Here is a 20,034-nt window from a genome sequence, read left to right on the forward strand (position 1 = left end):
ATGTCTGACAGGTGGTATGGCTTCAGATATGAAGCTTCTATGAAATTCCAGTCGGTATGATTTTGACCTACTATTACTTTAGTAATTTGAGACAAAAATGTAGCATTGTAGTATGTTCACAACTCCAGTTAGTCCATGCCACCTCTAGAGGAGGGTTGAATAAGTGTCTTATGCCTAATCCTTGGTTTGCCATACATCCACAAAAATTTATTTAAGTCAGATTGCCATTCACCAATTGTAGATTTAGTTAAATGTATGGGAAGAGAACGAAATAAAATAAATGAATAAAGGTATTTTGGGAATATAATTTTTTTTATCAAATAAAATCTATCAGGCCAAGAAAATTTTAAAGTGTCCCATTTTTTTAGGTGGGATAAAACCGATTTATGTACTGAGTCATAATTAAATTGTTTTAATTTAAAGATATCTCAGGGAATATGAATACCTAATAGTCTCCAAGTTATTTTAGTCCAATTTTTGTGCCCTAATTGATTGATCTCTTTGGTTATATTATCACTTAAATTTATTGGAAATAATTCCGATTTATTTTTGTTAAAGGTGATACCTGAAATGGAGCTGAATGTAGTTAATAATTCTTGTAGAGCTGATAAAGATTGTATTGGAGAAAAAATAAAAATAATCAGATCATCAGCATAAACTGCAAGTTTGTGATGAGTATCTCCTATGTCTATACCTTTGATTTCTTTAATTTTTCTGATGGCTTCCAAAAGGGCTTCAAATGCCAACAAGAACAAAAGGAGGGACATAGGGCAGCCTTGCCTTGTACCTTTATGAACTGGGATGACTGCGGAAGAATGTCCATTAACCAAAAGACATGCTGTCGTATTAATAGCATTTATTGTGTTTTTGAAACGAGGTCCAGGGTGTCTGATGTGGGGGGGGGGGTAGAGGAGATTATGAGTAGGGGATGTGCAAAAAAAAATTCGGAATTAATCAGATTAGGAAATATATGGGGCCAAAATATTTGAAATACCTTATATTTCCGAATACCAGTATTCGGAATAGCCATATATACTGGAGATATACGACTGTTTCCGAATATACTCTACGGGCCATTGAAATCAATAGCAAAATAGGGTATATTGGAGGGGAGGGGGTTTGAGAAAGGGCCCCCAAATTTGCAGGGAACTTCAGGAGACTCTCCCCTATAAACCCCCCAAGTCCCAAAAAGATTGGGCCAGGGCTTCCCATTCCAGGGGAACCCAAAGAGGTGCCCCTATCCCACCATTATACCCTATGGGACATTGAACTCAATGGCAACATAGGGCATAATCAGAGGCTACTGGGGGGGGCAGGGGGTTTGAGGGAGAGCCCCCAAAACTTCATGGAACCCTCAGACTCCAAAAATAGCTCTATAAAAAAATAAAAGAAGTGACACAGCCCTCACACCAACCAGAGGTAATTAAAAAAAACAACAAAACGTGACAGAAAGAAACTTAACTTTTAACACACACCCCCCCAAAAAAACCAGAACCAGGAAAAGGGACAACAGGACAGGATGCAAAACCAACAGCAACAGATCCAAACAAATCCAAGAAAAGGCCAACAAACTCAACTGTTAAAAAACTGAACTTTTTAACAATAAAAAACCTCAGGCCAAATCAGTCAGCACCGCCCCCCCACAAAAAAAAAAAAAAAAAAACAGAACCAGGAAAGGGGACAACAGGTCAGGATGCAAAATCAACAACAGATCCAAATAAATCCAACTGAGAAAAAGCCAACAAACTCAACTGTTAAAAACTGAACTTTTTAACAATAAAAATCAGGCCAACCAGCCCCCCCCCCCAAGAACCAGAACAAGAACCAGAAGAGAAAAGGAACAACAGCAGCACAACACAGCAGCAACAAATCAAACACAGAATCCTTTTAAAACAATAAAAAACTTGACTTTTAACAATACAGGAACTTAACCAATCCCTCCCCCCCCCAAAAAAAAAATACCTTCACCCTAACCCCAAGAAATCCAAGCCATCCAAATCAGGAAAAGTAAAACGACATTGTATTTTTAAAAGTCCTCTCACTAAAGTTAGATATAGGCAAATTGGCAACCCCCCCACCCCCAGAACCCCCTAACCCTAACCCAATAAGCTACCCACCCAAATCTGGATAAGTAAAGGGACTCTGAGTCTTAAAAAGTCCTTTTACTTTTATCCTAACTAAAATTCTAACAAGAACCCCAAGACTGTCTTACCTTAGATGTCTTCTCCAGGCAGGTCAGGCAATGCTGAGAGAGAGCAGCAGCAGCTAAGGCCGGGGGCCAGCGCAGCACAATCTCTCTTTCACATCAATACCAACACAGCAGCAGTGGAATGGAATCCAGCCAGGCAGACTCCTTAAAAAGGTTCTCTGGCCCTACACAGAGCCGAACCGAATGCACACACCTAATTGTGACCGCTCTGAGATTCAGTGTATAGAGCGGGATATAAATCCAATATCTTCTTCTTCTTCCTTATGGAAGACTTGCTGGTGGGTGTTTGTCCACTCATCCAATAATCTGGCCTTCTGAACATACATTCAGCATACACCTAGGAGCATGTTTGTTCTATCTCACCATCATGGTTTAAGCTGTTTGATTTTATCATTTTTATACTGTGTTATTATGTATAAATTTTATTTGTATATTTTTGTTGGGACCTGCCCCGAGCCTGTTTGCGGGGGAGGGCAGGATATAAATCAAATCAAATAAATAAAAAATAAAATACTTGACGTGATCTCGGGTATCAAGGCTTGGAAAAACCTCTGTTGGTGACTTACTGTCAATCAGAGTTACCATGAATGAACTTTCATGACTACTGGTCTTATTTAATATAAACCCATTATTTTATATCCCTTTAACAAACCATCTAGTGGTTTCAGAGGCCACTTAGAGGAAATATCCAGCAGTACAATGTCCTGCCTGCTTCTCCACCGTATACACATGTAAGTCATTGTCCTTTATTCAGTTCTTTTTTATCCTTTTTTTTGTAGCAGTTCAGTAGCTAGACAAATCATAACTTAAGCCAATCAGTACACAGAAATCTTCAAATAATGAAACCGTTCATGGTTTGATTTTAGCCAATGTATGGTTGTGCCATCAAATTTTAGCCAAGGTATGGTTGTGCCATCAAATTGCAACTGACTTATGGAGACCCTATAGGGTTTTCAAGGCAAGAGATGAGCAGAGATGGTTTGCCATTACCTGCCTTTGTGTAGCAACCCTGAACTTCCTTGGTAGTCTCCATCCAGATACTAACCAGGGCCAACTGTGCTTAGCTTCTGAGATCTAATGAGATTAGGCTAACGTGGGCCATCTAGGTCATTGCAGCTAAGGCAAACCAGGACACAGTCCTGTTTCTTAATGTCAAAGCTGCCATTGTAACAATCACACATATCCATTTCAGCCCTGAAGAAGGGAATAAGTCTGTGCCTCAAGGATGCTTTTATCTCTTCTCAGAGACAGCTCAGCTGCCAAATGTTTAGTGAGAGAAAGGTGTTGGTGGGAATCAATTTGTATTGCTTTATGTGAGATTTTTGCACTGTACTTTTGGTGAGCTGCATAATGGGCAAGGCCAGGGCTTTTAATAATAATAATAATAATTGGTAGAGAAAGCCCAGGTGGAACTCATTTGCATATTAGGCCACGCCCCTGATGTCACCATTGTTTAACATAGGGCCTTTTGTAGAAAAAGCCCAGCAGAAATTCATTTGCATATTAGGCCACACCCCCTGACACCAAGCCAGCCGGAACTGCATTCCTGTGCGTTCCTGCTTTTAAAAAAAGGCCCTGGACCCTTTGTTGTTGTTCAGTAGCACAGTCGAGTCCTACTTTTTGTGTCCCCATGGATAAAGTCACGCCAGGCCCTCCTGTCTTCCACCATCCTCCGAAGTCTGCTCAAATTCGTGCTTGTTACATTATTAACGCTGTCCAGCCATCTCATCTTTTGCTGTCTCCTTCTTCTTTTGCCTTCCGTCTTTCCCAGCATCAGGATCTTCTCCAGTAAGTGCTCCCTTCTCATTTGGTGGCCAAAGTATTGGAGCTTCAGCTTCAGCATCTGACCTTCCAGGGAACAGTCTGGCCCTAGATAAGATATAAAGGAATGGGCACCCCAAAGGCGAACTAGTTCTGACACAGACTTGTGTTGCTACTGTTTCTATCAATAAAGCCAGCTTTCTGACTACACTGGAAGCCTTCTTTAATTGAGGATAGTCCCAGAGCTGATGATCATATGCTACTGAAGATGTCTTGTTGTGCCCTTTCTCAGTGATAGATGGGGCTGCTGTATTTTAAATGGTTAGATGTATCTCAAGTTACCTTTCATTGATTAAGGCCTCTGAATAAATATTGGTCAATGCATATACATGTAATCTGGGAATGATCAGAGGCATATTCGTTGAAGTGAGCCCATTATGGGAAAGAGCAGAATATAAATCCACAGAAATAAATAAAATAAATAAGTGCTGAAGTGCACGGCTTTCTTCAAACAACTGTTTCTGGGAGCAACAACAACAACAACAACAAAATTTTATTTGTATCCCGCCCTCCCCGCCGAAGCAGGCTCAGGGCGGCTAACAACACAATTTAGGTTTAGTTATACAGAAATAGATAAAAATACATTTAAACATTGTAAACATTTTAATTAAAATTCTACGTAGGCTTTAAAAGTTGATTAAATTAAAATTAATAAGTACTAATGCTATGTTTGCTGTTTATGTTTATGATGGCAGTTTCCTTAGCAATTTCCGTTTTCATCAGCGAAAGCCAGTCGGAAGAGGAAGGTCTTGCAGGCCCTGCGGAACTGTTCAAGGAGCAGTCACTCCATCTGCAAACTTACCTGGAGGCAAGTAGGGAGAGCATGCTGGCATGGATGCACTGCCACCTCATTACCCTAGTCCTGGAAGTGGCACACATCTAATCCCATTGGCGAGTATGGATCCAATGGGAGAAGCTGGAGGCCCAATGGTGGCAGGTAGCAATCAGCAATGGTGGGTGGCAACAGGCAGTGGGGCCCCTTAGTGGGTAGATGTGGCACTGTGGTGGCCTCAGTGGCCTCAGCCAGCTGGTAGACCTAGAGCAGAGCAAAATAGTAGGGCCAGCCTACCAAAATCATTCAAATTAGACGTGCATTTCTTTCTTTGTGAATTACAATAATTATGAAAACTGGGTATTTTGTAATTATCATAATTAATATGAAAATGAAACAAATTCCTCAGCTAAACAGCCTAGAAGAAAAAAACACCCAAGATTTTCTTTTGTCTTTATTCTCTTTAGTTACTGTAGTCTTGCCCCTCTCTGATTTAATTTCTTACAAGGCAGCCAGCATTTTCCTAATAAGGACATAAGCTGTGTTCCTTAGAGGAGGGGAGAGAGAGGGGTTCTGGGTTTTCTTGATTGACCACACGTTCTACCCACTAAAATTATATACTTGTGCAGGGTGTTTCAATCCTGAAGTATATGGAATAAGAAAAGTAAAGGTAGTTAAATTGTTATTTTGAAAGTAGAAACAGCACTATTGTTGTAATTTATATAGTAAGTAAGTAAGTAAAATTTTATTTGTATCCCGCCCTCCCCTGCCGAAGCAGGCTCAGGGCGGCTAACAACACAATGACCAATGGTACATTAATAAATAGAACAGTAATAAACAACACAATGACCAATGGTACATTAATAAAACAATTACATTAAGAACATTAAAATTGAGCATTAATTTAACCTTAAAAACCAGTTCGTGCATTAATTAAAACAAACCATAACATTATCATTGACGCTATATAAGGATACCCCTATAAAAATTCAAAGTTGGAAACTATTAAAGGTAACTTGAATTTCATTGCAGATCTGACAAATGATAAGACCCATAAATATACATAAATGAAAAGTTCCATACCCACCCATCTTGGGAAAATACTAACTTTCTACAATTGTATTGATACATAGTATATATTGATGTAAAGCCCCGCGGCACAGAGTGGTAAAGCTGCAGTACTGCAGTCTAAATTCTCTGCTCACAACTTGAGTTCGATCCCGGTGGAAGCTGGTTTCAGGTAGCTGGCTCAGGATGACTCAGCCTTCCATCCTTCCGAGGTCTGTAAAATGAGTACACAGCTTGCTGGGGGGAAAGTGTAGATGACTGGGAAAGGCAGTGGCAAACCACCCTGTAAAAAGTCTGCCATGAAAACGTGAAAGCAACGTCACCCCAGAGTCGGAAATATCTGGTGCTTGCACAGGGAACTACCTTTACCTTTTATATATTGATGTATGGGAGTAGATTTTATACTGATTATTCTACTTTTTATGACATAAACACTTAAATAGAATATATCCTGGTTACTATATTTTAGCTGGATCATATTTCTGTATCTGATATCGGCCAGTGTATACTTTTACCATTCCTGGGTCACCAGCACTGTTGAATCACAAAATGATGACAAAAAAGATCCCAACTGAAATTTGAATAAACCTTTATTATAAAATGCTACCATACATACGGATATACAAATTAGTATAGAGAAAAATTTTAAATTTAAAACAAATGGAGAGGTAACATAGGATGTTATATAGCTGGCCTTTAAGGCAGTTGAGGGAGAAACTAATTTCTGTGGTATCCTATAAAGCAGAAAGACAAGCAGTTATATCTGAACTTCCTACAAATATTAAAATTCTAAAAACACATCAGATGAAACATGGAGGAAAGATTACTAGACGTGACAGAAATCTCAAAAATACTAAAGAACGAAATGGTGTTAAAACAAAATCTTTATTAAAACCAAAATCTGTAAACATATTGTAACAACATGAGTTAAAAAGTGGCTTCAAGACCCATTTACACAATTTGAAACCCTCAAGGTAAACTCTGTTCTATCTCCAGAGATATTTCTTTTCTATTTTATACTTTTCCCCAGAATGTATAAGTTAGCCCATCCATTAAAAAACTCTATTTTGAAATTTTTGAAATCCATAAACTCTAACATCAAGTTAAGACAAGAGCACTGCAAATTCTTGGAATGACCTATCATTTATATTGAGTTAAATGAAGTAACAGATAGCATAATTTTTTGTTTTATTAAATTATAGGGAAGGAAGCACTCAAAAGCGAACAAGGTGTTAATGGTCATGCTTTCTGTTTTTGGAATAATGGTAATGTACTATTGTATTATTGTTTTGGTTATTTGTATGTTTTATTTCTATATTGAAAAATTTAATAAAAACTTTTTAAAGGTTTTTTAAAAATAAAAAGAATTAATCATTCTTAATGTGTATTTTATTTAGTTACTATTTAAGTCAATTACTGTAGTATTTAAATGTAGTATTATAATGATATATAGATTTGTTTTATACTTTGCTACTAAATTACATTCTGCAAGCTCAGATACATTCCTTGTGCTTTTGAAGATACAGTAGGTGCTCAATTCTTCGTTGCCAAACAAAGATAACAAAGTATGGATGCTGATGGGAAACCTTGAAATATGCAATCCATTCTTACTTTTATTGCCTTCCAGAACAACCTATCTACATTCACTTGCAGCTATGTTTAGAACACTTCTGTTCATCATTTATCCAAAACAGCTGCAATAGTGATTAGTTTAGACATGAAATACAAGAATGGAAGTTAACATGCATGGAGAACAATGTTGAATAGAACACAGCCTGATTGGAAACACAGCCTGCCGCTAGAAACAGTAGCTATAATTTGTCAGCTGTGGTTGATCATGGATGAGTAATCCTTATTTTCTTTTACAGAAGGATTTTCAAAAAGGTCAATTTGCTACTTGTGGATCCATCTGAACATTGTTTGGTATATCATAATGTTGCAGTATTTGGGTTAAACAGCTGTTCACCCAGACCAGGCTAATTAAAAGAGTGCCAAGCATTGGGGTTTCGCTGCAACATTTGACACAGGTATTTCCCAAAATTTATTTCTTTATTATGTCAATTTATAACCCCCCCTCCCCCAAAATTAAGGTTGGAGCGATTCACAGCAGTATAACATAGTAATAATAAATACTTTTTAAAGTATACAAGTACAAAGTATAAAAAACAAACAACTCACAACTAATAATGGTGGATCCAGCATTAAGCCCCCCAAATAAAGTTAACCAGGAAAGACCTGACAGAAAAGCTCAGCTTTACAGGCCCAGTGGAACTTAGAGGGCTCCCACAGGGCTCAGGGCTTATCTGAGAGAACATTCTACCAGGACAGGGCTGTAACTGAAAAAGTCCTCATCCTGGTGGACAACAAACATGTGACCTAAGGGCCTGGCACCACTAGTAGGCCACAAGACAACCTCAGCTGCCAAAGAGAGAGGTGGTCCTTAAGTTATGATCCCAGAACATTGAGGGCTTTAAAGGTCAAAAACAGCACTTTCAATTTGACCCCAAAAACAATAGGAAGCCAACACAGCTGCTTTAAGACAGGCTGTACTGGCAACCAAGATGTACCAGTCAGAAGCCTGGCAGCTGCATTTTGGACAATGTGAAGTCTCTGAAGCATCTTCAAGGGTGTAGAGTGAATTGCAACAATCTGTTCTGGAGGTAACTGTGGCATGAATCACTGTAGTCAGGTCCACCTGAGACAGATGAAGGGTTAGCTGATGGGCCTGGCATAGGTAGAAAAGACCTGCCTAGCAACTGTGGACACCTACTTGTCCAAGATAAGAGAGGCATCCAGCTAGACCCCCAGACTCTTCACAGAGTCCATTCATGAGAGCTGGATCCCATCTAGAGCTGGAAGCTACAATTCCGCACAGGCCCAGACTTACTCAGCCCCATGACACCAGTCTTGGATGGATTAGGTAAAGTAAAGAATAGGGATGGGCATGAGCCAGGAAAACATGGTTCAATGCAGGATTTGTGGCATGCCCAGTTCATGAACCACGGACCATCACAAACTTTTAAGTGGTAAATCAGTGGTAAAACTTTTAAGTGGTAAATCAGCAGGGGATTTCTCTGACTGACTCTCCTTTACCTGCCCTCCAAGTTTGGTGAGGTTTTGACTTAGGAGATCTGAGTTATGCCCCTCCCAAAGAAAGCACCCCCAGGAAAATGCTTTTTGGGGAAATGACAGGTTCATGTTCAGGAGTGTAAAGAACAGACCTTGGGCGAGCTAGAGGCATGACACTCACAGGGGATCTCCCCCTGATGCTCCTCTACATGCCCTTCATTGTGCAGATTGGACTCAGGGGGTCTGAGTTATAGCCTCACCAAGATGCCCCCAGGAAAAATATCAGGTGCAAGTTCAAAAGTGTATAGAATGCAAGCTACACACACCAAACAGAGAAGAAACCTCACTCTGTTGCCCACTCTTCTGCATTCTGTCTAAGTTGGGTGCAGATTACATCTCGGGGATCACAGACCTCCCAAAAAGGTCTCCCTAGTGCTTCCTCTGGATAAGAGAGCCACAGTTACAGCAATGGGTCAGAAACAAGCCAGAGGTACCAAACTCACAGGGAAAAGTCACCTAGTTGCAGATACCCCCTCCCCCACCAGACACTGGAAACAAGGCAAGCATCTCTCCCCCTATGCTTGCAACCCTCCAAGTTTCCAAAGGCAGGTTCTGAATGATGGAAGGGCAGACATTCCATGGTGTACTGACAGTGGCTCCCCAAAGTAACCCCATGGCAACTTGGCAGGCATCTTAGCCATACTACAAAAGTTAGGGAAGCAGAGGAGTGGCTTATGAAATAAGCTCTCAGGATTGCTCCCAGTACTACAAAATATAGCTTATGCATTACAAAGTATTAAAAGCCATTCCTCTGCTTGCTTCAAATTCCTGAACACTCTATGTGCCGTGAGGGTGAAAGTGGGTGTAAAGGGTGCTCATTGTGGAAGAAATTCTCCACTTCCTATGTACCACAGGCCCCCATTCCTGGGCACTAAACCCATCCTGCCAGGATACTGGAGACCAGTCCTAGCAGGACAATACTAGGGCTCCTTCCCCTGGATCCTCCTTCCCCTGATCTTTTCCTGGGGTTCCCTACAGCAACAAAAGAGTTGTTAGCACTGTCCAGAGAAGCCACCAGTTGACAACACTCTCTTTGGAAAGGAGGACTCTGACAGCAGTGATTCAAAGGATGGGGGGAAGCCCACAGTTTGGAAACATTTCTGCACCCTCTCCAGTGAACCCTGTGTGGTGGAGTGCCAGGTATGCCACACCCATGTCCAGGGGAGCGCAGATCCTGAACACTTGTCCTCTGTACATTACAGGCACCTGCAAAGGGTGCACCCAAATATGTTGCGACCAGAGGAACTAGTAACAGCCAGTGGGAAGAAGAAGATGCCCACTTCCCTCCCAGCAGGGAGAAGCAGAGGGGGTGTAGGAGATCCTTTCAAGAAAGGCTCTCTGCATGTGGGCTGCCATGGGTGGGACATCAATGCAAACCACCCTCCAAGAGATCAAAAGGGTAAAGGGCCCTGGAAGCAGTCACTAACCTTGGTCGGACCACCATGTCCTTCAGGCTCGTGTAAACGCTCCACCCCAAACCCGCTTAGGCGTCGAGCCTATTTTGGCTCGCCCACAGAGCCAAATAGACCCGGAACGGTTCCAAATGGCTCTTCGGGATCCCTGGCCCTCTGGCGACTCCTTGGAGGCTCTGCTTGAGGTCTGGCATAGCCGGCTCTCCAGGGCTATCGAAGAAATCGCACCTTGATGCCCTCTGCGACCCCGGATTAGGCTGGCGCCGTGGTATACCCCGGAATTACGCCAGCTGAAACAAGGCCTCAGACGGCTAGAGAGGCAATGGCGGCGCACTCGAGACGAAGCGATCAGAGCATCTTATAGGGAATATATGAGATCCTATGAGATGGCAGTCAAGGCCACAAAGAAAACGTACTTTGCGGCTAAGATTGCATCTGCAAATTCGCGCCCGGCACAATTATTTAGGATAATTCGAACACTCACTACATTGCCACAGGGCAAACCAAATGTTAAGGAATTAGAGATAGGCTGTCAGGCTTTTGCAAAATATTTTGCAGATAAAGTCCAATTGCTCCGCCGCGACTGCCCTGCCATATTGGATTCAGTATGTATACTCGAGGCTCCATGCCTGCCTTCCAGTTTGATCCTGGATCACTTCAACCCGCTCAGCTTGGAGGAAGTTGACAGAGTCCTCTCTGCTGCACATGCAACAACTTGTGATCTTGACCCATGTCCCTCCTGACTTATTAAAGCCTGCCTGGAGGAGTTAAGATGTCCTATACGGGACATTATAAATAGATCTCTTTCAGAGGGCCACTTTCCTGCCCCTCTGAAAGAGGCAGTGGTCCTCCCTCTCCTAAAAAAGGCTACATCAGACCTGACCGAATTGGCACACTATCGGCCGGTCTCAAACTTGCCCTTTTTGGGCAAAGTTATTGAGAGGGCTGTTGCGCTGCAGCTGCAGAGATTTCTGGAGGACGCTTCCGCCTTAGATCCATTCCAGTCTGGCTTCCGCCCAGGACATGGGATGGAGACAGTCTTGGTCGCTCTCATGGACGATCTCCGGAGGCACCTGGACCGAGGCGGCGCGGCGGTTTTGCTGCTGTTAGACCTATCGGCTGCGTTCGATAAGGTCAATCACCGGCTGCTGGCCCGCCGCCTTGCCAACGCAGGGATTCAGGGGTCAGCCTTACAGTGGCTTTCCTCTTTCCTTGAGGGTCGGGGACAAAGGGTGGCAATTGGAGGAGAGCTGTCCCAGAGACACTCACTTAAGTGTGGGGTGCTGCAGGGAGCAGTTCTCTCTCCGATGCTATTCAACATCTTTATGCGCCCCCTTGCCCAGATTGCCCGGAGACATGGACTGGGTTGCCATCAGTACGCTGATGACACCCAGCTCTATCTATTGATGGGTGACCGGACTGGCAATGCCCCAGAAAATCTGGACCGAGCGCTGCAAGCCGTGGCAGACTAGATTAAGCTGAGTGGGCTGAAATTGAATCCAGCGAAGACAGAGGTCCTTTGCCTGGGTCGCGGCAGTTTAGGGAATGGGGTCTCTCTCCCAGTTTTTGACGGGGCGCAACTGGTAGCAGTGCGCAAAGTTAAGAGCTTGGGAGTTCTACTGGAGCCTCCCTTGACAATGGAGGCCCAGATAGCAGCTACTGCCAAGTCTGCCTTTTTTCATCTTAGACGGGCGAGGCAGCTGACCCCCTTCCTGGAGCGCGGCGACCTGGCAACAGTGATCCACGCAACGGTCACCTCGAGGTTGGACTACTGTAATGCCCTCTACATGGGGCTGCCCCTGTACCGAACCCGGAAACTGCAGCTAGTGCAAAATGCAGCAGCCAGGCTGCTACTGGGACTGCCTCGGTGGGAACATGTGCAGTCTGGGCTGCAGGAATTGCACTGGCTGCCAATTGTTTACCGGGTTCGTTACAAGGTACTGGTCATTACCTTTAAAGCCCTATATGGTCGAGGACCTGTCTACCTTAGGGACCGCCTCTCTCCATATGTTCCCCAGAGAGCACTGCGATCAAGTTCAAAAAATCTTCTTGAAATCCCTGGGCCAAAAGAAACTAAATTAAAAGCTACCAGAGAACAGGCATTCTCTACAAAGGCCCCCCAGTGGTGGAATCAATTGCCGGAGGAGGTGCGGGCCCTACGGGATCTTAACCAGTTCCGTAGGGCCTGCAAAACTGCCCTCTTCCAGCTAGCTTTTTAAGACAGAACTCTTGATAATATCAGTAATACCGAGCCATCTTATACGCCATTCGACTGTATTTTAATGTCATACTGTTTTATTGTTTTTATTGTTTAAATTATTAATTATATTATCTATTGTTTATCTGTATCATGGTTTTACCATGTCTTGTTAGCCACCCTGAGCCTGCCTAGGCAGGGAGGGCGGGGTATAAATAATAGTTTATTTATTTATTTATTAGTAGTAAGATGATTGTTGTGGATGGCCAATCTTTCTCCTTCATGGAGGACGTAGCCTTTCACCAACTGCAGTGGCAATGGTCAAGTCTTAGTTCTCCATGACACAAGGCAGAACTGTGCACTTCACAACAGACTTCTGGAGCAGCCAACAGCACTGTCGGGGGACATCCCAGGCCCCAAGAGGGGACAGTCCTACCACCACTGTGGTTCTGCTTCTTATGTAGGGGACGGATACAGACCACACAGCACAAAACATCACTGTTGTGATACAGGGTAGCCTGATGGAGTGGGTGGGCAGTGGCAGTATCATTAATGGGTACATGGTCATGAATGCCAGCACCAACATGCTAACAGAGGTGAAGTGTGTGCACTTCAAGGGCATTGGCTGCCAATCACGCATGCTTCAGCTGGCGGTGAAGGATGCTCTGGGGCTGGAGAGCACTGTGAAGGCTACTTGGGTGTCCCAGCCACAGCCCGCTGGGACTGCCACTGGTGCCAGCCATGGCCCCCCCCCGAGCCACCATGAGACCCCCGAACTGCTGACCAACCCCCCGGACCCACCTGGCCACCCTGACACGGGATGGAGGCCGTCCCACCCCCCCCCCCCCTTACTCACCCAGCGGGCTGACGAAGCTGCGGTGGCTGGTGAGGCGGTTGCCCCAAGGAGCAGGGAAGATGGGGGGACCGTGGGCCACCCAGTGGGGGGGTCGGGCCCGGCCCCACAGTGGAGGAAACAGCCTTGATGGGCAGGAAAGGAGGGGCCAGGCCATCGAGAACATGCTGCTCCAAACCACGGCAGGCTCACAGGAAAGGAAGAATGAGACAACCACCTGCCTGGATGAGGGTCTATGTTATGGACTGAGAAAAGGGGGAGGTGTGGTGTATGTTTCTTTAAGAGGGTTGTATATAAGTTCAGAGTGGGAAATGTGAGCGATTGCAGCTGTGAGGTGTGTTTTAGACTTGTGTGACAGCATAAAAAAGACTGCTTTGAAGATTAACATGGAGGTATTATAAAATATAGCAGTGTGCTGTGGGAATAGTGACTAGTGTTGTCAGCCTTGTTTGTAGAGCTTTACCCCCCATACACACCCTTTGCTTTTTTCCTGTGTGTGCATAGGATTACAACTATGGCACAGAGGTGTTACTTTTGTTGTAATCATTTCTAATATAGCAGGATCAAGGAGGAGCCCAAGTATTTATGTAAACAAATGAGTGAAATTGATGCATAATATGTCCAAAAGTTCACATTTAGGTCATGGCCATGTGAGTACTTGTTCAGAAACCAGCAGAGCAAGTTTAAAGTAAAGGAAGGGCTTTAGTAGCAGAAGTTTTCAAGTGTTTGAACCAGGTATTATATGAGAAAATGAAACCAAAATTAGAATTTAAAAACTCATGTACTTTGAACTACTGCAGTATCAATGGACTTAATTCTGCATAAGAACACCAGAAGAGCCTTGCTGGATCAGACTGGTGGTCCATCTAATCCAGTATCCTGTCTCATACAGTGGCTTTGAAGATCCAACAACAGGGAATAGAAACGGAGGCATTCTCTTGATGTTGCCTCCTGGCACTGGTATTCAGAGGTTGACTGACTCTGAAAATGGAGGCTCCCCTCAATCACCATGGCAAGTAGCCACTGATAAACCTATCCTCAATTACTCTAATCCCCTTTTAAAGTTGTCTATGCCAGTCACCATCACTACATCCTCTGGCAGCAAATTCCACATTTTAATCACTTGCTGTTACTGTGTAAAGAAGTATTTCCTTTTATTCACCTGAATGTACTGCTCATCAGTATTTTGGGAGATGGGGGGGGGGAGTTCTCTTTGTCAACTCTTCCCAGCCCCTGCATAATTTTAAAATTTTTTGTCATGTCCCCTCTTAGTCATAGCAACTGGAAAGGCCCAGACTTTTCAGCTTTCCTCATAGGGAAGGTGTTCCAACCATCCAGGCCTTGAACTCAGCAGGAGCTCACAGGAGCACAGCTCCTGAACCTTTCTGAGGGTTCCCCCTCCTCCTCCCTACCTACTTACCTTTTCATTTGAATAGTAGGTGCACTGCATAACAATCCTTGGATTAGGAGAGTGGGCAGCCAGCCAGCCACCAGCAACTTTGTCACACCCCCACCAGCTCTCATTAACCCTTGGAGAAGCGTGCACCACCCTTTCTCCATTTCTTATGTCATTTCAGGTGGCTTGCTGGCTTTTTGACTGTTGGAGGGGGGAATGGCCAAGGATAGCCCCAGGTGAGCAAGGCCTGCTTGGGCTGGCTGGATCTCTCGCCAGCCCAAGCAGACCTCGGTCACCCAGGGCTCTCCTTTCTTGCATGGGGTTGCTTTTGGCTGGGAGGGGCAACATATGCTAATGAGCTCCACCACCTATTTTTCTACAAAACAATGTTTATGATGATCGTCTTTTCAGCTTTAGGAGAAAAGGAGAGACATTCAGTTTTGCTCAAATTGCTGTTTAGCCTAGATCTCCATGGAACACTTCAACAGTGAATTCCTGTCATAAGACATTCACTGTTGTGCTCAAAATGCAAATATCAAAATACTTCATTGCTTGAGAAGTATTTTTAATTTGTATTAACACTTAAAGTAAATGGCATTCACTGCCTGCTTAAGTTAATTACTGTTGCAAATTGCCTGTGGTTGGTCTATATTCTAGGTGCTAGATTTCTATTTATGGAAGGTAAACTTGGAGAGCTTATAGCTGCAGTACTGCAGTCCTAAGCTCTGCTCACGACCTGAGTTCGATCCCGGTGGAAGCTGGGTTCAGGTAGCTGGCTCGAGGTTGACAGCCTTCCATCCTTCTGAGGTCAGTAAAATGAGTACCCAGCTTGCTGGGGGGAAAGTGTAGATGACTGGGGAAGGCAGTGGCAAACCACCCTGTAAAAAGTCTGCCGTGGAAACATTGTGAAAGCAACGTCACCCCAGAATCAGAAACGACTGGTGCTTGTACAGGGGACTACCTTTACCTTTACCTTTTTCTTTTTTTTTTAAGCTTAGAGAATTAAAAAAAAACCCTATGTACTATAGTATAATTTCAAAAGTCAAATCTGGTTCATTTAGAACTAGAAACTTAGCAACAAAACATCTTGCTTCACTCTGTTCATGCATATATGGAACATCAAAATTAGTGTAGTCATTCATCTTCAAAACGTCAAACCAGATTGCAAAACAAGTAAGCAGATTTTTACAAGTCAGCCTGACTTTTTAAATGGTTACTCATTCCTTGTTATCAGTTTGCCTGCTTTTAATCCCTGGAAAGTCTGCCAAATGTATAATGAAATATCCTTGATCAAAACTGCATAATTAAATTTAAATTCAAGTTCAGTAGTACCTTAGAAGCCAACAAGAGTTTCATAGTATAACCTTTTGAGAGTCAAAGTTCCCTTTGTCAGATATGAGTAGCTTTGACAAGTTTATGTCCTGAAACTGTTGCTGGTCTCTAAGGTGCTTCTGAACTTGAATCTAACAGTTTTACTGAAGATAAACATAGCTACCATCTGAAACTACTGCATAACTGCATAAACTCTCCACTACTCAGTATTCCACATTCTTAAAATATAACAAATTAATTAGGAAAATAATGTCAATAATTGTTGTAATACTTATGGTTTAAACTCCAGAATCTCTATTGAAAGCCCAATCCTGTGAGTTAATCCCACAATTTACTCTCTTGGAAAATAAAGTGCTTGCCTGAATGAGATGTACTTCTCAGTGTACCAATACAATATGAGCAGATATTGCCAAGACAGTACACTAGCACTGCAAGTAGGTACTGCAGCAATTACCATAAAGATTGTATTAAGACATACACACAAGATACATATTAGAGAAAAAGGGAGAAAGCATGTCTTGGGGCTCAAATTCAGCAGAATGCATTGCTATAATTCATGTGACAATAGACCTTCTTCCTTTGTGTACATCAGGGAGACCGCACAGGGCTGATTAGAGGCTCTGGTTATGCTTTTCTGTTTCCAGCTGCAGCCTCAGTGCAACATCAGTCTTGGGTGGCTGGCAGAGAGGATGAGCTTACCAATGTGTGCAAGTATTCAGTTTCCTTTAATGGGAATGCAGTGCACCATATCTTCAGTTTGAAAAATCTTGCTAACTACTGTGTTTACAGTGTGGTAGAACACAACTGCAATCACAGAACTGGCTGCCAACTACATGAATTACAGCTATCTACAGCCCAGTTCTCACAGACCTTTTCTACATTTCAGTGTTGCCACTGTTTCCCGGCGAGTTGAATCCCTAGCTGATGTTCTGACTTTGCAGCATTCCTTCTGCAAAAGGGCATTTATTTGGGGGGATTTTTCTTAAATTTGAATCCAAACCTCCTCATGTGTTCTGCACTTCCTCTCAAAAGGGGTCGTGTGGCTGTGTTGACTTGTACTTCGTTAGTGATGAAACCTCCCTTCCTTGCATATGCATTGATGTTATAACATTATAGCATAGTAAAAAAGAATGGATGTATTGTGGGGAACAGTATGGTTATCACCATTTTAAAGGTCCCCCCCCCACCCAGTTGCCAGCCATGGCCGATTTCGCACTAGAGCTTTAATCCTGATTTAACTTTGTCCCCAAACTGACTTTCTACACTAAAACCATAGAATCATAGAGTCATAAAGTTGGTTTCTCTGACTCTATGATTCTAGTGTAGAAAGTCAGTTTGGGGATAGAGTTAAACCAGGATTAAAGCTCTAGTGCGAAATCGGCCCATGTGTGTCATAAAATGTAATGCCAGGAAGTGGAGATATAAACTTTATAAAGGACATGGACAAACACAATTAAAGATTTTCCCCCCTTCAATTGCAACATGTTTAAAACATTAGCACTCTTGCAATATTTTGTTTATTTAACAGTCTCTGATAACTAACACCTCTTGCTCTGAATTATTGCATCAAAAACTGGAGACAATGCTTGTGCTGTAGCAATCTTGAGTATACTGTTCAGGTGTGTATCTGTAAATTGCAAATCTACTTTTGATTTATTGACATTCATTACAGAAATCTCATGGTCAATGTCTGAACTTGGTCTGGACACAAACACTTAGCCTAATCCACCTCACAGGTTTCTTTTTATTCCTCATCTAAATTGTTCACATTGCTTTCCTGCTGAGAAAGACTGGATCATGAGGGTATAAATACAGTAAAAAAATTGGAGGGGAACCCAATGCACCCAGGAGAGGCCAGGCATAACAGCCCAACAAAACACACACAAATTCTGTGTAGCAAGGCAAAAAACTTATACCTTGAACAAAACTTTATTGGTCTTAAAGGGCTTTCTTTGTATCTCTCCCATGCGACTAAGAAAACTGGGCAAAGTAAGCTCTCTTTCCCTCCCTCCCCAGGGGACTAGGAGTGGGGGAGCCTCAGCTAATGGAGGGCAGAGGCTTGCTCAGTAGCTTTGCTGTGCAATTGAGAGAGCTTGGCAAAGCAAGCTCTCTTGCTCTGTAGCTTCTGTGTGATTGAGAGAACTTGGCAAAGCAAGCTCTCTTGTTCTGTAGCTCCTGTTCAATTGAGAAAGCCTGCGATTCAGAAAAAGCAATAGAGAGGAAACTACGATGCAGAAAAAGCAATAGAGAGGAAGAAGGAAACCGATAACAGGCAGTTGTTTGCAGACCACATACAAGCCCTGTGGGGCATGATACAGCTCACAGGCTGCACCCCGGAACTAAGGAAATGGCTGGCAAAGATTCCCGTAAAATCCAAATGAAAATAGTATTCTAGTCAAAACTGGATCCGCTAATTCATAACAGTGTTATTCAGTAATTATGAAGTACACTAAACGTGTTGTCATGTACATCAGTCATGGAACCTCCCTTTATGGTGTGCATATGAAATCATGTTATAATGTTAAAAAGAAAATTAAAAGACTGGATGTATTGTGGAGAATGGCATGGTTGTTGCCATTTCAAAAGTCCTCTGTTCCTCCTTAGTAGCCAACTAAGAAAATGGCTGGTGATAATCAAACTGGACACACTAATTCATAACAGTGTTATTCACTAATTATGAACCAAGCTAAATGTGTCCTCATGTACGTCATCATCAGCAATTCTGCACATGCAATAATGTTATAACATCTTAACATTGTAAAAAGAAAACACATTGGGAGCTATAGGGGATCAGAAGGGGGGTGGGTGGAGAAATGAGTGTGTGGTGTCCAAACATACCCACTGAGGGCAGAGAAAGAAAGGAAAGGGACTTAATGGACAAATAATTGCACAAAGAAGGCTACCTGTTTTGTCCAAACATCATAACATTGCTTTATTATAATAAGAAAAAATTGTCATAACACTATCAGCATTTTTTAAAGATAAGGAGCAGATTGCTCAGGGGACAACCTGTGTGTGGGCAGGAGGGGGGGGTGAATACACCACACTAACAATACAAAAGGGCAATGAGAAACAAAATTCAAAATCAAGAATTCCTCACAGGGAAACACTGAGTTCAGAGCCGGGGTGAGGGGATCACGGAAAAAGTGGATTCAGAAAACCCAGGGTGACAGGACTAAATTCAGATCTACTTCTGGGGAGGCAAAAAGTTGTGTGGAAAGTGTTATGAACTTTGATTATTTAAGAATGCCAATGTGGAGGTTTGCACTTGTTCAGAAATGTGATTCTCTATGCAAGGATAGATTACATGGAAACCCAAGTGGCCACTTGTACATCTGAACTTTAGCTAAACTGCACTGAATTTGTCGTATTATGCATGGGTATTTTCCCTCACTTTCACTATGCATATCTGTTGGGTATTTGTCATTCTGCATTGATTTTCCTACCTTCAATGCTCAGTTTGCTTTCTGGTCGCTCTTTCCCTGGGTTTTCTGAGTGTGTTTTTGTGCCATTTTTCCCCTTGTTTCACTTCCAATTCAAAAGCATAAAGATCCCTTCGGATTTCCTCCCTGCCCTTTTGTCACCCCTTGAAGGGCACTCCCCCACATCAAGGTTATTTCACCCATTCTGCACCTTCCACCATCCTCCCGTCTTCATTGCTGTACACGCTTCATTTGCCCCCCATTTAATATTTTTTTAACAAGCAGCATGAGTACAGATATTATGAGACTATCACTAGTCTCAGATTGATGAATAAAAAAAAATAAAATGGAAGTTTAAAAGGAGCTGCATGAGGTTTACTTCCCTGCTGGTATTGACTTGAAAGGGGAATCAGAGAGGAGGAA

Source organism: Heteronotia binoei, unplaced genomic scaffold, assembly GCF_032191835.1.
Source record: "Heteronotia binoei isolate CCM8104 ecotype False Entrance Well unplaced genomic scaffold, APGP_CSIRO_Hbin_v1 ptg000055l___fragment_3, whole genome shotgun sequence".
Lineage (NCBI taxonomy): Eukaryota > Metazoa > Chordata > Lepidosauria > Squamata > Gekkonidae > Heteronotia > Heteronotia binoei.